Raw genomic sequence first — 23698 nt, forward strand, 5'->3', positions numbered from 1 at the left:
TAGTTTATTTTGGAAGTATAATCCATAAAGAAAATAAATAACTCACTTTTAAAAGAGAAATTACGAGTTTTTTATATTTTATTCGCAGTTTCGTGATAGGGGTGTCAAAAATTCCTACAAAAATTCTGATACACCTAGTGCTACAGATCCAGACATCTTATATATCAAATTTCAACTTTGTACATACATTTTTTCATTGCTCAACGGGATACTCAGATAAGAAATATTAAGATTTTTTTTAAGCCGCGGAGTTTCAAAGACTCGCGTTCTTCTAATCAGAAGGAAGATATCAGCAAATTAATATTATAGAGAAGCTATGAATCTGCTGATAGTGGCACGAATTGAAACTGTATTATATGAAAACTACTCATAAATGCAAAAAAAAAAAAATTAGTGCCAAAAGTTCATGAAATGGGAAAAGAAATGAAAAATAAAAAAATTAATAAATGAAATCCAAATTAAAACTCAAAATATGTGTAATCCAAATCTGTAGAAAGATCCCGTTTTCAAGTAGTCGAGGAAAAAAGATTGTTTGGAATCGTTTAAGTTGTTTGTTTTTTATTTCATTTAATGATAGCGGAACTGGCATAACGAAACATTCCATGGTCAGTTAACAAATGTAATAATGACGTAGAATACAACGGAAAAGGAAGTAAAAAAATTAGTGTCTTCGTGACCCAGGTAGATTTTTTATAGCTGTGTTTTGTTTTCGATTCTAAAATGCACTAATTTTAGTTCAAGGTTCACGGCAAAGATCAATGGAAAAATCGATCGAAACGTTGACATTAGTATGATTCTTTTTATTCTCAGTGATACCTTATAAAAGAGAATATTACAAAACAAATCTGTTTATATCAGAGGAAATGTTGAAAAATGAATATATCTGCTTTGCGGGTGTGTCTTGTGGAGTTTCTAACTTTTAGCTGGACACACACATACACACACACACAACTGCATTTTACATAATATGCGGGTCAAATAGAATTTGTCGTGAGTATGATATGTTTTTTTTTTTACCAAAGTTATTAAATTCGGTATTAAGCGGCCAAATAAGGGTTGATATGCCGTAAAAGAAAACAACCTTCAGTGATCAATGGTGGCACACTTGTTGTCCAATCGAAATAAACTCATGTCATTATTCGGTTTTCATTTGCGTATGAAATGCGTTATGACAACTTCGAACACGTAAAATCCGCTGAGGGGGCCACAGTGACATGTAATGTGACATGTTTGCTTTTAAGTAAGTTACTACCCATCCTCCTTCTCTTCCCATGTTCAGCAAGAATCGAATAAAAACACTCAACCCCTTTCCCTCCTTCCTCGCCACGGTGATTGGTCAGTTTGAAATACGAACGATTCCGATTTGCCAATTCAATTCAATCGACTTCTTCCGCTTCGATTGTTTCACTTTCTTTTAATTCAGCTGTTGCTACACGTTAAAGGGAGATAAACACGTGTCCTTTTAAAATGTTTGTTTTCGCCATATACATGCGTTTGCCGGCTCCTCTTTCATTCTTCTTATGTAATTAGGCATAAAAGAAATCTGTTTTTTTTTAATTTATTTAACTGAGGATTGATAACTTGTATTTTTTTTTTTTTTTTTTTGGATTATTCCGACTGCTGTTCTCATCTTAAGTGTTAGTTTCACATTTCTCGGGTCCTTGCGTGGTGTAATGGATAAAGTAGTATGTAAAATTCTTCTGGAAATTGAAGGTTAAATCCTCAATGCGAATGATATTAAGAACAGAATTGCGAATTACTTACGATTTCTACTCGGTTATGGTTGACACAACGAGAGCATGCTACCTCCGTGGATTAAATAATGGTTTCTATTCGACAAGATACACCTGAAGAAAGTTACATAGTTCTTTCTGCGTGTGCCCAAAATTCAAGTAATTTCTTTAAGTCATCTTCTATAATATAAATCTCACCTGTCTGTTTAAATGTATGTATGTATGTATGTATGTATGTATGTATGTATGTCTCGGAAAACTTTCAATAGAGGCGACAGATTTTCACGATATCTGTATCATTTTAAAGCTCGAATCTTCGAATGACAAATATCGAAAAATCGGCCAAAAACGTTAATTCCTTCATCCTCAACTGGACACGTTTCTACAAGGAGGGGGTCGCTTTTTTTTCGCTGATATTTTTGAAAGTCATCCTCTCGTTTTGATTGACTAGCCTTAATTTAAATCTTCGCCATATCCGGTTTGGCGATGGACGCAACGGCAAAGACGCCACTTTTTTCACACTCTTTTTCCCCTTCGCGGTACGGGTTCGATCCTGCCTGCCTACTACCACTTTTTCTTTTTTTTTTTTTTTTTTTTTTGCTCAACACACACCTCCAAACACCTGGGCAACGCCAGGCACCCAGGCTAGTTTAATATTAAAACGAAATGATGTTCTAATTACTGGACCTAAGTATAAAACTAATTTTTTAAAATCCAGCTAAATATATGCGAGGAAATGAGTGATTATACGTGTGTATACTATTGCTAACTGTCCCTTATAATATGTGTACGTAAATATTTAGTGTAGAGTGAATAGTGTATTGAAGTAATGTTTTCACTTGTGTTTGAAAGATGAATGCGTATAAATCTGAAATCGGTTTCAATTCATTCTGGTAAAACAAAGTATGCGTATTGTCTAGTCGATTGACGGTTTGGGGCATGGGGAGATCTTAAGCATTGCGTAGATGTTGAATTTAAGTGGTAAATGCGTTAGAGTAGGAAGAAGAGTCGTCTCATCGTAGGAAGGATAAATGACATGTTTAATGATATTAACTTTCGGTTGTTCTGTCTTTTGAATGATTTTAATTTTTATTACTTGATTCATTTTAGTGTCCCGACGAGGGCTGTTAACGTCGAAACAGTGGTTGATCCGCGTAGATTATTTTTAATGTTTATATAATTTAAATTATAAAAGCTCTACTCGCGTATTAAACATTTTTTGAAAACATATTTGTTTTTAGTTAACTAATTCTCTCTACTATTACAGAAAATGAGTTTTGTCTGTGTGTGTGCGTAAGTGTGTATGCGTTTAAGTGTGTCTGTGTAAGTGTGTGTGTGTAAGTGTGAGTGTGTGTGGCTGTGTGGCTGTGTGGCTGTGTGTGTGTGTGTAAATGGGTTCGTTCCCTATGGGTTCATAAACGTCTGGACCGTTATTTTTGGAAATTTCACACGAATGTACTTCATGTGCCGGAAGTGTTCTTAGATAGATTTATTATGTTGTGGGTGTTATTTTTGAAGTACCAAATATGAGAGCTTATATATTTGTTGTTGTTCATGTTAGTAAGAGTCTTAGTGTGATAGAGACAGTCTTAGGAGTGTTCATGTTGAATGTTGTGAGATGCTAGATATTATATATATTCATTGTGAGTGTTCATATTTTTGAGAGATGGAGACATTGGTGAGATATATAGACAGAGTACATATAAAGAGAGAGAGAGAGAGAGAGAGAGATTTATTATATATAACAAGACAGACAGTAGTGTACATGTTACTACAAGAGCACCAAGCCTGTAATTCAACTAGAAGAGATTTTTTAATATCTTGATAGATAGACCGAGAGTGCGGTTGACATTTACGTTGACAGTTGTACATATAATATAAACACGTTACCTTTCTCGTTGTAATGATGAACACAGAAAGACGGCAGTTATATAAAAAAAATGATGATCATTTATTCTTCGACCGGTCGGAAATGATTCTGTATTTCAGGGATTCAAAGTTGTTTACATGGCTACCTCTAAGCCTCTCGCTCCCAGAGGGTACCTTGACTCTAACGGAGAATCGGACTGATCTCCTCTGCTTCTCTGATCTGACTCCTCTCGCTTCTTCTCACTGACTGACTGATTCTCACTTATCTAACCAAATTCATAACTCATGACGTAATCGCATGACCGAGCACGTGTATATGAGACCCATGGCATGACTCTTTCTCTAACCTAATTTTACGTAACTCACTTTACAATAACATTTTCCATTCTCTTTGTTTCATAAAGGAATTTAACTTATTTGTTCATTCTGTAACCCATATTTCTATTATTTTTTTCCAAGAATGTAAATAGTTTCCATCCAAATTGTATTTATTAAATATTTTAACAGAATCAACAATTTAACTGGACATACAGAGAGAGAATTGTAAAGATGAATATATGTTTTTGTAATATCAGACAAATTAAGATTGGTACCCCTCAAGATAATAAAAAGGTTCACTATACTAGATAGAAATTTCTTTTATTTAAAATCTATCTACTAAAAGGGTAGCATGTGTGTTATTTATTTTGAAAAATATTCGAAAAATATCTATTCATCTTTACAATTCTCTCTCTGTATATGTATACTAGCAGGGAGAACCGACGTTGCCCGGGATTGAATGATGATCGACAGATGTTTCACCCTCTCATATTTTTATTGCCATCGAAATCGGTGGAATCGCTCATTTTCAATCAAATCGATTAATTGCTTACTTTAGTCTCCCCCGCAGTGCATTGGGAGGAATGCGCATGTGAATTAGTTCACAATATATTACAGTTTATATTACACTGTAGAGAACGTACTGCTGATTTTATAAAATAATTTTTATATAATGGCTGGAATCAAAGTTTAAAATATAAAAGTTCCACGGTTCAGTTATTCTCTAAACAGAAACATTCATTTCGAATGCGCTCCTGCCATATCAAGTGGAGTTGTTTTCAGTTTATAACGAAGGGCTTATCTTCACATCTTAATTTTTCCCTTGGATTTTTTTTCAGGAATTGATTAACTGGCTAATTGCTTTTTTTTTTTAATACCTTTCTTTTTATTTTTCACTTAAAAGTTTCTTATATATGATTCATCTTTTTAATATTTTCAAATTTATGCAAACCATTGATTCATTTTTTTCTTCTTAATATTTATCCTCTTAAAGAAAAGCGCATATCTTTGAAAATCCACGGATTAAATATTTTTTCACCGGTCTTTGAATTTGTTGAATTAATAAATATTGTAAATTTGAAAATTTTATTTTTTTACCATAAAATTTTCCTATTTCTATACACACACACACACACACACACACACACACACACACATATCTCTTTGGGCTAGTTCATCACATCGGAGGATTGATGAATCGGTTGTCCTTGTCAGCATGCGATCTTCTGACTATGCACATCGATCTCTGGGTAGAGGTACCATTTCTCTTTTTATGTTTGTTCTCTGCGACCTTTCTTCTGTTCATCTCGAAAGCTGAAATGCCTCAATTTGATAAAATCCTCCAACTCTCCGTTTTTTGATCGTGGTCTTCGTAATATATGTTATATATTAAGGCCTAGGAACTAAAGTCATGTAACTTGCTGACGTCATGAAATTTGGTCTATAAACTCTGGTCTCAAGAAACGACTGGAAGTAGATAACGTTTAATGAAAAAAACGAAAGAAGATAGATGACTATTTTCAAGGATTTAGCAGAGAAGACAACAAACGGAAAAAGGGGTCCAAAATTCAAATATATAACAAATAAATGTTACCAAAAGCAAGATAGCTTCATGTACTACTTACCTGGATGTTTTGTGTGTTTTAACGGAATCTTAATATTCGGTTTGAAAAAAAAAGAACTTAGGTAAATAAGACATCAAGATGGCTGACGAAAATAGCGTCAAAAATGGTTCAAAAGATATCGTCAAAAATGGTTCAAACTTCGAAATAAATAAATAAAATACTGATAGAAATTCACCCAACAAGTATCAGCAAGTGTCACAGTGACACATTAGGTGGGTTTCTACCAGTATTTTTTTTTAATTTTTAACCATTTCTGACGCTCCGACGACATCGTGTTTTCGTCAGCCGTTACATTTTAATACATGCAATTAAAAGAAAGAATATCTTGTCAAGTGAATATAGTAAGATGTTTTTTTCTAAGTTTGATTATTAGTAACATTTTTAATTCTTTAACGATATTTAAAAACAAAAGTTCCATCATATATATTAATTATTGATCAAATAATTTGTTAAATGAGTTTTCTTCAACTTCTTCTTCTTCTTCTTCTTCTTCTTATTATTATTATTATTATTATTATTATTATTATTATTATTGGCTCACAAGGAGCTTTCAGGCAGGTTGTCAAAGATTTCTCTTTGAACACAGCCTGTGATGTTCCTGATTATTATTATTATTATTATTATTATTATTATTATTATTATTATTATTATTATTATTATTATTATTAGAGTTTATTATCTATTATTTTTTCTTTAACAGTGTGCTTGTTCATGTCAAAATAAAGCGGCAGAAAACAGTTGAAAAAATGTTTTTAACCTCGCAAAGAGAATGACAATATTGCTAATAAAAAATAATCACCAAAAGAAAAATTCAAATTCTACAACAATTTTTGTAATGCTTTAATATTTAATGTTTGAAATACTTCTGAACTAGTATTTTTTTATATTAACATTATTTGTTTTCATTTAATTTGTGTTGTTAGCTCATTGTTGTGTTGTTACCTCATTGTTGTGTTGTTACCTCGTTGTTGTGTTCTTACCTCATTGTTGTGTTGTTACCTCATTGTTGTGTTGTTATATCATTGTTGTGTTCTTACCTCATTGTTGTGTTGTTATATCATTGTTGTGTTGTTAGCTCATTGTTGTGTTGTTACCTCGTTGTTGTGTTCTTACCTCATTGTTGTGTTCTTACCTCATTGTCGTGTTGTTACCTCATTGTTGTGTTTTTATATCATTGTTGTGTTGTTACCTCGTTGTTGTGTTCTTACCTTATTGTTGTGTTGTTACCTTATTGTCCGTTTTTTAGTTCTGCTAATTTATCGCTTGTTTTCGTATTGAAATGGATTTATTGTTGGTTTTAATTTTTTTAAAATGTTGTTGGTTTTGATTTTTTTTAAATATTGTTCGTGTTGATTATTTATAAATATTGTTCGTTTTGATTTTTTTAATATTGTTCGTTTTGATTTTTTTTAATATTGTTCGTTTTGATTTTTTTAAATATTGTTCGTTTTGATTTTTTAATATTGTTCGTTTTGATTTTTTGTTTAATATTGTTCGTTTTGATTTTTTTTAATAATGGTCGTTATTATTTTTTTTTAATATTGTTCGTTTTGATTTTTTTTAATAATGGTCGTTATTATTTTTTTTTAATATTGTTCGTTTTGATTTTTTTTTAATATTGTTTGTTTTGATGTTTTTTAATATTGTTCGTTTTGATTTTTTTTAATATTGTTCGTTTTGATTTTTTTTAATATTGTTCGTTTTGATTTTTTTTAATATTGTTCGTTTTGATTCTTTTTTAATATTTTTCGTTTTGATTTTTTTTTAATATTGTTCGTTTTGAAATTTTTTAATATTGTTCGTTTTAATTTTTTTAATATTGTTCATTTTGATTATTTTTAAATATTGTTCGTTTTGATTTTTTGAAATATTGTTCGTTTTGATTTTTTTAAATATTGTTCGTTTTCATTTTTTTAAATATTGTTCGTTTTGATTTTTTTAATATTGTTCGTTTTGATTTTTTTAATGTTGTTCATTTTGATTATTTTTAATATTGTTCGTTTTGATTTTTTTTAATATTGTTCGTTTTGATTTTTTAATATTGTTCGTTTTGATTTTTTTTAATATTGTTCGTTTGGATTTTTTTTAATATTGTTCGTTTTGAATTTTTGTTTAATATTGTTCGTTTTGATTTTTTAATATTGTTCGTTTTGATTTTTTTTAATATTGTTCGTTTTGATTTTTTTTAATATTGTTCGTTTTGATTATTTTAAATATTGTTCGTTTTGATTTTTTATAATATTGTTCGTTTTGATTTTTTTTAATATTGTTCGTTTGGATTTTTTTTAAATATTGTTCGTTTTGATTTTTTCAAATATTGTTCGTTTTGATTTTTTTTAATATTGTTCGTTTTGATTTTTTGAAATATTGTTCGTTTTGATTTTTTTTAATATTGTTCGTTTGGATTTTTTTTCATATTGTTCGTTTTGATTTTATTTTAATATTGTTCGTTTTGATTTTTTTAAATATTGTTCGTTTGGATTTTTTTTAATATTGTTAGTCTGGATTTTTTTAAATATTTTTCGTTTGGATTTTTTTAAATATTGTTCGTTTTGATTTTTTTAATATTGTTCGTTTTGTTTTTTGTTTTAATATTGTTCGTTTTGACTTTTTGTCATATTGTTCGTTTTGATTTTTTTAATATTGTTCATTTTGATTATTTTTAATATTGTTCGTTTTGATTTTTTTGAAATATTGTTCGTTTTGATTTTTTTTAAATATTGTTCGTTTTGATTTTTTTAAATATTGTTAGTGTTTATTTTTTAATATTGTTCGTTTTGATTTTTTAATATTGTTCATTTTGATTATTTTTAATATTGTTCGTTTTGATTTTTTTTAATATTGTTCGTTTTGATTTTTTTAAATATTGTTCGTTTTGATTTTTATTAATATTGTTCGTTTTGATTTTTATTAATATTGTTCGTTTTGATTTTTTTAATATTGTTCGTTTTGATTTTTTTTAAATTTTTTTCGTTTTGATTTTTTTTTTAATATTGTTCGTTTTGATTTTTTTTAATATTGTTCGTTTGGATTTTTTTTAATATTGTTCGTTTGGATTATTTTTAATATTGTTCGTTTTGATTTTTTTTAATATTGTTCGTTTTGAATTTTTTTAATATTGTTCGTTTTGATTTTATTTTAATATTGTTCGTTTTGAATTTTTTTAATATTGTTCGTTTTGATTTTTTTAAATATTGTTCGTTTTGATTTTTTTTTAATATTGTTCGTTTGGATTTGTTTTAAATATTGTTTGTTTGGTTTTTTTTAATATTGTTCGTTTTGATTTTATTTTAATATTGTTCGTTTTGTTTTTTAATATTGTTCGTTTTGTTTTTTGTTTTAATATTGTTTGTTTTGATTTTTTTAATATTGTTCGTTTTGCTTTTTTAATATTGTTCATTTTGATTATTTTTAATATTGTTCGTTTTGATTTTTTTGAAATATTGTTCGTTTTGATTTTTTTTAAATATTGTTCGTTTTGATTTTTTTAAATGTTGTTAGTTTTTATTTTTTAATATTGTTCGTTTTGATTTTTTAATATTGTTCATTTTGATTATTTTTAATATTGTTCGTTTTGATTTTTTTTAATATTGTTCGTTTTGATTTTTTTAAATATTGTTCGTTTTGATTTTTATTAATATTGTTCGTTTTGATTTTTATTAATATTGTTCGTTTTGATTTTTTTAATATTGTTCGTTTTGATTCTTTTTTAATATTTTTCGTTTTGATTTTTTTTTAATATTGTTCGTTTTGAAATTTTTTAATATTGTTCGTTTTAATTTTTTTAATATTGTTCATTTTGATTATTTTTAAATATTGTTCGTTTTGATTTTTTGAAATATTGTTCGTTTTGATTTTTTTAAATATTGTTCGTTTTCATTTTTTTAAATATTGTTCGTTTTGATTTTTTTAATATTGTTCGTTTTGATTTTTTTAATGTTGTTCATTTTGATTATTTTTAATATTGTTCGTTTTGATTTTTTTTAATATTGTTCGTTTTGATTTTTTAATATTGTTCGTTTTGATTTTTTTTTAATATTGTTCGTTTGGATTTTTTTTAATATTGTTCGTTTTGAATTTTTGTTTAATATTGTTCGTTTTGATTTTTTAATATTGTTCGTTTTGATTTTTTTTAATATTGTTCGTTTTGATTTTTTTTAATATTGTTCGTTTTGATTATTTTAAATATTGTTCGTTTTGATTTTTTATAATATTGTTCGTTTTGATTTTTTTTAATATTGTTCGTTTGGATTTTTTTTAAATATTGTTCGTTTTGATTTTTTCAAATATTGTTCGTTTTGATTTTTTTTAATATTGTTCGTTTTGATTTTTTGAAATATTGTTCGTTTTGATTTTTTTTAATATTGTTCGTTTGGATTTTTTTTCATATTGTTCGTTTTGATTTTATTTTAATATTGTTCGTTTTGATTTTTTTAAATATTGTTCGTTTGGATTTTTTTTAATATTGTTAGTCTGGATTTTTTTAAATATTTTTCGTTTGGATTTTTTTAAATATTGTTCGTTTTGATTTTTTTAATATTGTTCGTTTTGTTTTTTGTTTTAATATTGTTCGTTTTGACTTTTTGTCATATTGTTCGTTTTGATTTTTTTAATATTGTTCATTTTGATTATTTTTAATATTGTTCGTTTTGATTTTTTTGAAATATTGTTCGTTTTGATTTTTTTTAAATATTGTTCGTTTTGATTTTTTTAAATATTGTTAGTGTTTATTTTTTAATATTGTTCGTTTTGATTTTTTAATATTGTTCATTTTGATTATTTTTAATATTGTTCGTTTTGATTTTTTTTAATATTGTTCGTTTTGATTTTTTTAAATATTGTTCGTTTTGATTTTTATTAATATTGTTCGTTTTGATTTTTATTAATATTGTTCGTTTTGATTTTTTTAATATTGTTCGTTTTGATTTTTTTTAAATTTTTTTCGTTTTGATTTTTTTTTTAATATTGTTCGTTTTGATTTTTTTTAATATTGTTCGTTTGGATTTTTTTTAATATTGTTCGTTTGGATTATTTTTAATATTGTTCGTTTTGATTTTTTTTAATATTGTTCGTTTTGAATTTTTTTAATATTGTTCGTTTTGATTTTATTTTAATATTGTTCGTTTTGAATTTTTTTAATATTGTTCGTTTTGATTTTTTTAAATATTGTTCGTTTTGATTTTTTTTTAATATTGTTCGTTTGGATTTGTTTTAAATATTGTTCGTTTGGTTTTTTTTAATATTGTTCGTTTTGATTTTATTTTAATATTGTTCGTTTTGTTTTTTAATATTGTTCGTTTTGTTTTTTGTTTTAATATTGTTTGTTTTGATTTTTTTAATATTGTTCGTTTTGCTTTTTTAATATTGTTCATTTTGATTATTTTTAATATTGTTCGTTTTGATTTTTTTGAAATATTGTTCGTTTTGATTTTTTTTAAATATTGTTCGTTTTGATTTTTTTAAATATTGTTAGTTTTTATTTTTTAATATTGTTCGTTTTGATTTTTTAATATTGTTCATTTTGATTATTTTTAATATTGTTCGTTTTGATTTTTTTTAATATTGTTCGTTTTGATTTTTTTAAATATTGTTCGTTTTGATTTTTATTAATATTGTTCGTTTTGATTTTTATTAATATTGTTCGTTTTGATTTTTTTAATATTGTTCGTTTTGATTTTTTTTAAATATTTTTCGTTTTGATTTTTTTTTTAATATTGTTCGTTTTGATTTTTTTTAATATTGTTCGTTTGGATTTTTTTTAATATTGTTCGTTTTGATTATTTTTAATATTGTTCGTTTTGATTTTTTTTAATATTGTTCGTTTTGAATTTTTTTAATATTGTTCGTTTTGATTTTATTTTAATATTGTTCGTTTTGAATTTTTTTAATATTGTTCGTTTTGATTTTTTTAAATATTGTTCGTTTTGATTTTTTTTTAATATTGTTCGTTTGGATTTGTTTTAAATATTGTTCGTTTGGTTTTTTTTAATATTGTTCGTTTTGATTTTATTTTAATATTGTTCGTTTTGTTTTTTAATATTGTTCGTTTTGTTTTTTGTTTTAATATTGTTCGTTTTGATTTTTTTAATATTGTTCGTTTTGCTTTTTTAATATTGTTCGTTTTGATTTTTTTTAATATTGTTCGTTTTGATTTTTTTAATATTGTTCGTTTTGATTTTTTTAATATTGTTCGTTATGATTTAAAAAAATATACCTAAATTTATATTTCATGTTTTGCAACATTTGATTGCCTTTTGCTTTAAACGGGCGTAAATTTACATGCATGATTGTTATTTATATGTAACAAAGTTCATATTTACTATAAATCGAATCGTGCTCCTTTCTTTTCTTTTAATGTTATTTATAAGTTTATAATGAATGTATTTTAGTCTTTAAAATCCATGAAACAATGAAATGTCTAATTACTTTTTACGCATAAACACAAAATTTTTCTATTTTGAATTCTTTTTTAATCAATATTGAATGACTTCCTTATCTTCCTTATCATATTCTTTATTTTTCTCTTCTTTTTAAAGTAATTTTAAAGTTTTCTAATGCGTTTTATTAAAAGTTTGGATTCATTATCGACAGTCTGACTTTTCCACAGATCTTGCTTGCTAATACATCAGCAATGAAATAATTCTTAAGCTTCATGGCATATAATTCGAAGGCAATGCTTTGGCCCTGCCTTCCCAGTCTTTCTCTGGGATGTCAATTGCACGCAGTCAATAGCCTTAACTGATCCCTGTGGTGCTTCTGTGGGACGCCTTTGTACCGTTTACTCTGGTACAGTTCGCCATAGTACACGACTTTGGGCAGTCTCGTGCCATTCACTTGAGACAGGTCTACCGGCCAGCAAAGCTGTCAGGTCATGAGAATCGCCTCAATGCTGGTGACATGAGCTTACTTCATGACTTCATTGTTGGTGACATAGTCCTGCCACCTGATGTCCATAATGGAACAGAGGCATCGTTGATGGAAACCCTCTAGGAGCTGCGCTTCTTTCCGGTACAGAAGCGAGGCCTCTGTTCCATAAAGGAGAGTGGTGAAAACTACTGTTTTGTAGATTTCAGTTTTTGTTGTGAGGCACAGTGAGTGATTCTTCCACACAAGTTTCTGAAGGCGACCAAAGGAGCTGCTGCTCAGTAGGCTGTCCACATCCATAACGACTAAAGCATCACATACATACATACATACATACATGCATACATACATACATGCATAACTTTATGCAGAGATTAACAAGTAGAAATCGTATCGTGTTAATAATAAAACCGCCGCCATTTATCAATATAGCGATGATTGCTTCAATATTTCGGGCAAGTGGTTACTTCCCTCAAACATGGCATCAAATCCATATAGCCGTATATAGAATCAAAAGATAAAAAGAAAGGTTTACCAATTTCCGGAATTGAAGAAACGCTGTTCTGCGAATAAATTTACTGCCTCGAGTTATTAGTATTGATCGAAGGCAATTATTCTTGCAAATCTTTCATTAGTTGCAATTCTTTTTTACCAGAATTTTATAGGGAAATTTGATGTGCGAATATAAAAAACCGTGTCAAACATATTTTATAAACATTTCAGGAAAACATATTTACTCAATAATTGACATGAAAATGAACGATAGAATTTCTTTCTATCACTCATATCACACGCATATATCTACACCATACACTCACACACACACACACACACACACACATATATATATATATATATATATATATGTATGCAGACATACACTCACTCACACATACACACATATACATTGGGTTTTTAGATTTATATAATGAAGTTTCCTTCACACACACGCACACACAGATATATATGTATGTATGTATGTCTCTCTCTCTATATATATATATATATATATATATGTGTGTGTGTGTGTGTGTGTGTGCCTTAATCAAAACGTAGATTCCATGAACAAAGCTTCTTTCTTAGAACTGCACGCCTGTGTTCCGTCTGCCTGCTTCCCACCTGACTACAACCTGGATGTCTTCAAGTCCAACGTGAACAAATTCCTAATGAACCGCCCCCTTATGTAAAAACTTCATTAAATCTCCACACAAACGTACTGTACTTGCAATAACCCTTATCCCTGAGTGGCTTCCGGGCCTTGATAAGTGGTGGCCACTGTGTAAAAAAATAATATATATATATATATATATATGTATATATATATAGAGAGAGAGAAGGAGAGAGAGAGAGAGAGATTAAAAAGAAACCAACCAAGTAACACGTCCATCAACGTTTCGTCTTTATTGTAAGACTTTTGTCTGGATTAATGAATTGAAGAAAATAAAATACCAGTACAATATTTGGAAATAATTTGTTGAAATGAAAAGTATGACTTTGTTGTATTTCAGAACGAAAAAGTCGTTGAAAATTCCAAAAGTTTTATACATACATATATATATATATATATATATATATATATATATATATATATATATATATTAGAAGAGATTATTCCAAGGTTTAATACATTTTTAAAATCAATTAATCAATTTGAATGTGCATTTATCAATCAGAATTTAAGCCATGTGAATCAACTCAAATATTAAACAACATGATTAACATTTCGGTAATCGAGCATGTATATATATATATATATATATATATATATATATATATATATATATATATATATATATATACTGGCAAAACCCAAAAACAACAATGAGGCATAACTTCATATTTGTATTTTTTCGGATATTACTAGACAATTTTATATTTTATATTTAAAAATTTTCGTAGTTAAACCTCATCAGATATGTTTGAAAAAAATGCAAAGTTTGTACGTATCTTGACACATTTTCAGAATCAGCATGTAAAGAAAAGCTTCAGTTTTTTGGGGGGGGGGTTACATAGGGGTCATCATTTATGAAGGCTAGGAGACCACTCGAGAATAAGGGTTGCTGAGTGTACAGTAGTCAATAGGACAATATAGCAAACGTTATTAGTAGAAATTTGGTAAATTGGATTACTTAAGAGGACGGTTCATCAAGAATTTGTTTACATTGGACTTAAAGACAACCAAATTGTAGTCAGATGGAAGACAGAGATACTGAAGAGAGTTCCACAGGCGTGGAGTTGTAAGAAAAAGCTTTATTCATGATATCTATGTTTTGGTTTAGGTACAGGTAAATTATAGGGAAAATTATTGACAGTGGTTTTAGCTAGAAAGTTCGTGAAAGTTTGACGAGGGGGGGGGGCATAGATTGAAGCTTAAACGAGCACTTGCGATGGAAGTAACGATAAAGCAGAGAACGGCTTGCAACGTCTCTTCTGCGGGAAAGAGGTTCTAGGGAAGAGAAAAGGGCATCCCCCACTAGGCTACGAAGTCTATTTTGAACTCTCTCAAGGCAGGATAAACTGCTTCTGACAGCTCCTGCTTCGATGTGGCAGCAGTACTCTTGTTAGAGAACAGTCGCCTGCTCTTGTAAGTAAGTAAAAATGAGATAGGATAGTCCGAGAATTCGAACCTGGGAAGTTAGGTTTGCAATTAAGATTCAGGAGAATTCCGATCATAAGTTTAAAATAAATAATACAGATATGTTATTGAAAAGGAATGCGTTGTTAGTAATGTTATTGAAAAAGGAATTTGATGATTCAATTCTGTTTATGTGAAAAAGGAATTAAATTGAGGTTATCTAGATCCGAACAATAGAAAATGTTAAATATTATTGTAAAATAGGTTAGTCGAAAATTAGGTTAGAAAATTCTTCTTTGCAAGCATGTGTGGACGATGCACGTGTTTTGAGCATGTTTTAGACAACGTGAGGCATGTCAGGCCACGGGATCGATATGCACGTTGTTTTGTCATGCAATGACGTCATGAGTAAGAGATGAGTTCTCAATATAGTTAGAGCTTTAGGTAGTCAGAGGAGAGCGCCAGTCACTGCCGAGGCAGGATCGACAGAGGGTCATACAGAGCTGACATCCGCCTTGGAAGCAAATGTAGAAGTTGAAATCATGTAGAAAGTTTGAAAACCTTGATGCGAAATTATTGACCAGTCAAGAAATAAAGGACGTCATCATATTTTTGTAGCAACTGTCTTGTGAATTTGTATTATAAAAACTTTGTGTATAAACTCATTTAAGAATGTGTCTCTGTCATCTTAAGAATGTGTCTCCCTCTCAGTATTAAGTAATAACTGGTTCCTTCTTTATGATAAAAGAACTGCGAATCATTATCTCAAAAATATATGTGTTAAAGAAATATAATGTTTATAGAAAAACTCCCAGAACTGTCAAACTATAAATGTCACTGTATCTTCTATCTATATCTCTTCTATCCCCCTCTCATTGTGTATTACATGTTCCCGGCACTGTATTAAAATGTATCCTGTCTCTAACCACTAATATGAACACGCTAAGACGAACACGCAACGACAAATATATAATATACGTCATCCCTTTTAATAAGAACTATATAACACTCCATCCTTGGGCGTACTTGGTTTTTATATAGGTAGAGAATTACCTCAATACTAAGATATCTACTGGAGCGGTTGAAGGATCCCACCATTTTTCCAGCGATGTTGGCAACAGACTTGATGCACGTATTCCATTTAAGATCAGGAGTAAAGGTCAAACTCAGAAGCTTGTCAAAACATAGTGCCTCCCTAAGACGAGATCCATTTATTTTATTTGATGCCAGATTAGCATCAGCGCATTGATGATGTAAAGATAAAAGCTTGGTTTTAGATGCATTAAAAGTAAAAAGCCAACTCTTCCCCCATTGTACCACGTGCTCAAGATCAGAGGAGAGAGAACTATAGGGAACTTGGTCATTTACGGCCTTTGATGTGTTGCCATAGATGGTAGTGTCATCAACATAAATGTCTACGAATGATCTAAGGATGTGTTTTGGGAGATCATTGATGTAGATCAGGAAGAGAGTCCGGCCCAGGATATGACCCTTAAGGGACTATCAGAGAGAAATGATTTAATAATTGAGAAGACATTTTCAGCTATACCGTAGCTGGAAATCTTGTGGAGTGGAGTTTTATGCAATTGCTTTCATATGACGTACACTGCACAGTAGCCCAGAGGCTTAATACAGAGGATCCCGGACAGAAATGTATGAAGCATCTTCCGTATTCCCCCCTTTATATTACATATCCCCATTTTGAACTCCCACAATATAGCATGTGACTTTTTGGTACTGTGACTATATAACACTACATACTCACCACCATACTCAATGCACTTTTACCAGGAATTCAATGACACATTTCTGCTTCTGACGCACGCCCATGACAGAGATTGCTTTATTAGAGTTGTACGCCGTCAATATCTGCAACGGAGTTATGAAAGTTTCCTGTTATGAGTGCGTAAGTTCAGTCATCATCACAATGAAATTTGCAGTCCCCTCAGATCCATTCAAGCGGAATACAAAAATAGGAGGCATTATTTTTGGAACTCTTTTCAATAGATAGATAGATAGATAGATAGATAGATAGATAGATAGATAAATAGATAGATAGATAGATAGATAGATAGATAGATAGATGTGTGTGTGTGTGGGGGGTGCTAGATCTTACTCAGTTGGATTTCTACCTTTGGGATCATTTGAAATCAATTATTTATTCAAATCCAGTATCCACAATGGAATTAGAGTGCGGTACCAGAGGAAACACATCAGGAAGTTTTGTGCGTCCATGAGGCGCCGTTATAAAGCCTCTATTGTCGTAGACTATGCACATTTTGAGCAGTTCGAAAACGTACGTGTTAGAGGTTTACAATAAAGAATATTGACCTTTATTTCTTTTCTTTCCAGGATGTCCAAGCTTGGCAGTTCATGATTCTATATTTCGGAATTTGTTAAATGAAGATCGATATTCTGTGTGGTACTATTGATAATCCTCCCCAAAGCCAAACTCTTAGGAATAGTAGTACATAATTCACAAAATGAAAAGTTATTGGAATATTTTTAAAATCCATGATCCAGGACAATGGCGGGAAATTATTTACGAAAAAGAAAAACTTATAGGAACTAAAAAAAGAAAACATTACTCAGGACAATGGATTGGATGATTCACAAATAAAGAAGATCGAAAGTAAAATGAGTAGTTTGCTGCACTCTGACACGATAACCAGGCGTTTAGAATGTCCGGCCAAGATTAATATTTTAAGTGGTCAGTTTCGTTTATGATAAATTTGCGGCAGTTTACGAGAATTTGCGGCTTTGATCGGATCGGATAGAGCTTTAGCAGATGAGGAAATGCGCTGATCAACTGACCGACAATGCTGTCTCTACAGATATCGACATGCAACGCTGACGATATCACACACACACGCATACACACTTAGAACACAATTGCCAAAATATTTTTTTAATCTTCGGTGACAGCAGATGGATGCTAAATATCCGCTTTGTTGTTTTCATGAAGAAAATTAAGATAAATACAATTATTACAAAGTTAGAACTTAATATATTCATTATTTCTTTTAAATCATATTTTCCATCGCACTTTTTAATTAGCCGTATCTTTATTATGGCTTTGTTCTTCCCTATCTCTGATTTAACATCAAAGAAACCGGTGCGTGCGCCCATTGGCTAAAAGAAATGCGTGTGTGAGTAACTAAGAATCTGATTGGCTGACTAGTAAACCCAGTAACACGGGGATATATAAAAACACGAAACAATCTCAGTTTAATTCAATAGACTGACGAATTCTCACGAGGATGAAACGCGGGAAATTCTGCGTAGCTTTAATTGTCATACATATTTTCAAAATTTATTATCTAGCTCTGTTTCCAAATTGAGCACTGTCGAAGTAAATACTGAAAATGTTTACATAAAATTCTATAAAGATACATAAAATAATAATTAGCTTTCCAACCAGTTGATCACTCTTTATATAATTTCTTTCACTACATGATAAAATAGATATGGAAAAAGTTAACTTAGAAACAGCGCTTAAGATATACCAACGCCTAGTAAGCACGGATAATCTCTATATAAATAAAATGAACTCATTTTTTCCCCTCCGACTTTGACATTTATAGGACTGCACCTGTATACATTTGGTGCAGCCGTATCATTCACAAACTGAATCGCGACATCTGTCGTATGTTATAGGCTTATTAGCTGTCCAGTATCTTGCTGATAAGAGTATCCTATATTCTGTCTGGTGAGAGTCCACTGTAAAAATCGGTTACATTTAATGGAAGTAGTAAAGTATACTCTCTCTAACAAATTCATCCTACCACCGCCACTCACTTACACCGTTCCAGAACGTTCACAGGAGACATTTAAAACCGACCACCGGTTAGAATTTATCTAAAAACTGGTCTGGACTTACGTTGAAACGAACCACGGTTACTTTGCCATTGATTAGCATAAAAACATAAACACAATTTATAAAGCATTTATTATAATAAAATTAGATTAAAACAGAACACAATCCGTTACCTGGAATTGAATTCGCAATTAAATTACTTCGATTTCGTTATAACCCGCATGGTTAGAGTTTAATGAAAACCTGGATTTAAATTTACGTGAAAAGCACCAACTTACTTTCACAAACACAACTTCCGTTTTGCTCTTTCCTTTCGTTCTTTTATTTTCTTTCTTTCTTCGTAAGGACATGTTTTCGTTGCCATAGTAACAACTTTTTATCGACATTTTTTAATGTTTCACTGTTTATGAATATTGAAATAAAATACATTACTACACATTAATAATATCTCACTTTTAATCAGTTTTATCGACTTTTTAAAACTTTTTTTACTCTTTTTAAATGACAACGTTAATGTTTATGAATATTGAAATAAAATACATAACTACACATTAATAGTATCTCACTTTTAATCACTTAATCTTAGAAATACGATTTAAAATATAGCGCGGATCATCAGTGAGCACCCATTTTCTTACTATTAAATGTTTAGTAATTATTTTTCTTTTAATATTCATAAACAGTAAAAACGTCCGCATTTAAAAATAAAATGCTATTAAAAAAAAATAACATTAAGTAAACGTAAGTATTATTTCAATATTCAATAAGATATTATTAATAATTGTGTAGTAATGTCTTTTATTTCAATATTCAATATAAGATTAATTTCAATATTTCATATATATAATATTTCAATATAAGAAAAGAAAAAGTCGATAACATTGACACATAAACAGTAAAAAAACAGGCATTAATAAATGTTTAGTAATGTATTTTATTTCGATATTCATAAACATTAACGTTGTCATTTAAAAAGAGTAAGAACAGTTTTAAGATGTCGATAACAGTGATTAAAAGTGATTAAAAGTGATTAAAAGTGAGATCTTATTAATGTGTAGTAATGTATTTTATTTCAATATTCATAAATAGTGAAACAATGTCGATAAAATGTCGATAAAAAGTTGTTGATTGTTTTTTTTTTGCAACCAGAAAAAGAAGTCGACAATGGGAACATTATGAACAGTCTCATGAAGACACTTCTGGTACTTTATTCTTTTGTTTTGATTTACTCAAAACCGCACACACCTCGCAACATCCGAGCAACGCCGGGTTCCCCTGCTAGTTAATAATAAAAAAAAGACGGACAAAAAAATTAATAATAAAAAAGACGGACAAATTATTATGCCGAATGCGATGGCGTGCACACTTCTTCCTTAATGAAAATGAACACTTAAACCCAAAAGAATCCTACGAATTCAAAGGCCTTAAAAACATAAAACCAGTAGAACTCATGATTAACTTAAATTTAATTAAAGATTTAGAGTTCCGCTAACAACCCAACAAAAATAATTACACAACATCGTTAGAAACATAAACAAATCTAAGAACATCTTCGTGAAAGCAGATAAAACTACAAAATTATATGAAATAGATAGACAAGAGTACAACAAACTAATCATAGAAAACTATTAAAAAACTATTAAAAAACTATTAAAAAATGCAATTATATCGATATGATAAATGCTGAAAGTAAACAAATCACCGATAAACTAAATATTAGCAACAAAATCAGTAAACTAAAACACAGACAGGCCTACGTCTTATTTAAATACTTGTTTGAAAAAAAAAACTAGCAGTAGTTTAATTAATCCAACCAAACTCGAAATAGGTAGAATTACACAATTCTTTTCTAGAGGAAACAAACAAACAAAGAAGATCTGGAATTAAACCAATGGGCGAAGCAATCGGTTGGTTATAAAATATCGAAAACCAATGCAGCCACAAATCCGTTGCCAGGGCTGCTGGGAAAATGGTTGGATTGTTTTATAGTTCCAGTAGATATCTCATTGCTGATGCAATTCTCTACATGTATAAGAGCCAAATGCGTCCAAGGATGGAGTACTGTTGCCGCATTTGGGCAGGAACTGCTAGAAGTAGCTTATCTTGCCTTGACAAAGTTCAAAATAGACTTCGTAACCTAGTGGGGATGCCCTTTTCTTTTCTTTGAAAACTCTTTCTCACAGAAGAGACGCTGCGAGTCTGCCTCTATTTTATCGTTATTTTTATGGTAAGTGCTCGTCTGAGCTCCAATCTATGATCCCCCTGATTTTGACTTTCATGAAAAATACTCTTTAGTTAGAAACCATTATCAATAAGTTCCCCCACTCTTTATCTGTGCCTAAACCTACACGTAGATTCCATGAACGAAGCTTCTTTCTTAGAACTGTAGCACTCTGTTCCGTATTCCTGCTTTCCAACTGACTACAAAATGGTTGTCTTCAAGTCCAAGGTGAACAAATTCTTGATGAGCCGTCCCCTTAAGTAATCCAATTTACCAAATTTCCACTTCTAAAAATGACTACGATATGTTCCCCTTGACCATTGTACACTCATTAATCGTTATCCTCGAGTGGCCTACGAGTCTTGATAAGTTGACTTCTATCCATCCATATCCGAAGAACTCTTCAGCACTGCACTGGTGTTTGCCGAGATATATGACGATATATCTAAAGATGAAATCCACATCATTAAAAAATGTAGGAGATCAGTATTAATCAATAACAACCAATGGGTTAAAACGAAAATGACTTTGATCTTGCTATGAGAGATTTGGGTCCTGCAGAGCCATCGGGTCTTGTAGGGTTCTTCATTTAATATACACTCACAAATATATTTGTTAATACTGATATCGACCTATATACAGATTATGGATCAGCTATAAAACTTGAACAGGGTCAAATGGGAAAACTTATAAAATAAATGCACATAGAAATGAAAAAGTTAGGTCTAAAGGTAGAAAGTCTAAAAATAGCGAATTTCTAAGATGTAACTATAAACCTTAATAAAAAAAATACTTATGAGCCATACTTAAAATATGATACTAATCCAATACACGTAAACTCAAAGTATAACCACCACCCATCAATCATCAAACAGATTCCTAATTCTATCAAGAGTAGAATTAGCAAAACATCTAGCGATGAAAATGTATTTAAGAAACGAAGCAACATCTACAATACATCTCTAAAATATATGACGAATCCCAACAACGATACATATATATATATATATATATATATATATATATATATATATATATATATATATATCAGTTGAACTAAAGTCGGTCAATTTAGCTCTTATGCATAGATCATCGTATAACGATAGGATCACTCTCTGACTGACGTAATGAACACTTAAAATGTTTAAAATTCAACGCTATTTCAGGCGGTTAATGGTAGCCGAATGAATACGGTCTCCGCTAATCGAGCCAGAGATGTCTCGTGGTGCGGGTTTCGAATCGTTCGGCTGGTGTTAATCGTGACGCCCTGCCCTGAAGAATCCCGTAAGGATGAAACACTAGTGTCTGTAGGTATTTAATTATTATAGTAAAAAATAATTATAACCGCCCCTTTAAGAAATTTATTTCTTATCGTTGAGCACTTTCAGTTGAACTAAAGTCGGTCAATTTAGCTCTTATGCATAGATCATCGTATAACGATAGGATCACTCTCTGACTGACGTAATGAACATTTAAAATGTTTAAAATTCAACGCTATTTCAATATGTCTGTAGGTATTTAATTATTATAGTAAAAAATAATTATATATATATATATATATATATATATATATACTAGCAAAAGTACCCGTCATTGACTAGGTTCAAAAACAGCTTACAGAAAATGGACTCTGATTTATGAAAGTATGATAGGTTATGAAAAGGAAGGGTTGTAAAGAGATAGCTTCGAATTTGGGGGTATCAAACCTAAAGCAAAATATGATGAAAGTAAAAATAAAATAGATAAACCCCATAATTTATTATACCATACCTGTTCACACTGAAACACTTATCACAATATTCTGTGGATCGAAATTAAAAAACCTTGTTAAACTTTCTGACATATTTCCATTCTATGAAGGTCAGGCGCGAACGAACACCCCCATAATTTTATTATACAATATTTCTTCAAACTGAAACATAATTATCAAAGTATACTTACGCAGAAAGATATGAAAAGTCTTTATTAAAGTTTGTGCCTATTTCCATTCTATGGAGGCCAGGCGCGAACGCAGACCCCACAATTTTATTATACCATCCCTATTTAAGTAAAAACATACTTATAAAAGTATTATTATGTACATCTATATCTAAAACACTTGTAAACCTTTTTTTTTTTTTTCATTTTTCATTTTTTTATTTCCATACTTTGTGGACCAGGCGTGTTCGCAAACCCAATAATTTTAATGAATCATCATTATGCTAGATCAAACATACCCATTCCTGTGTCTCGATACATCTTCTATCATTATATATAATCAGTTTTTTAAAATAGTCAACCATATAGAAGCCAATTCGTGACCAGACACACACACAGACGTTCAGCTTTATATTATATATATATATATTGTAAGCAGAATCCACACACACACGCACACACACACACACACACACACACACACATATATATATATATATATATATATATATATATATATATATATATATATATTGAGAGAGAGAGAGAGAGAAAGAAAGAGGGGCTGTACCGTTTTTAAATCTTCGAAACAGCTAAATTAAAATACCGAACGCTTCTTTAAACTATTTATATATATATATATATATATATATATATATATATATGCATACATATATATATACATACACACACACACACACACACATATGTATATATATAGTCTATCAATCAAACAATCAAATTGCTACTGAAATAAAA

This window comes from Euprymna scolopes, chromosome 10 (genome assembly GCF_053919585.1).
Source record: "Euprymna scolopes isolate OS-2025 chromosome 10, ASM5391958v1, whole genome shotgun sequence".
Lineage (NCBI taxonomy): Eukaryota > Metazoa > Mollusca > Cephalopoda > Sepiida > Sepiolidae > Euprymna > Euprymna scolopes.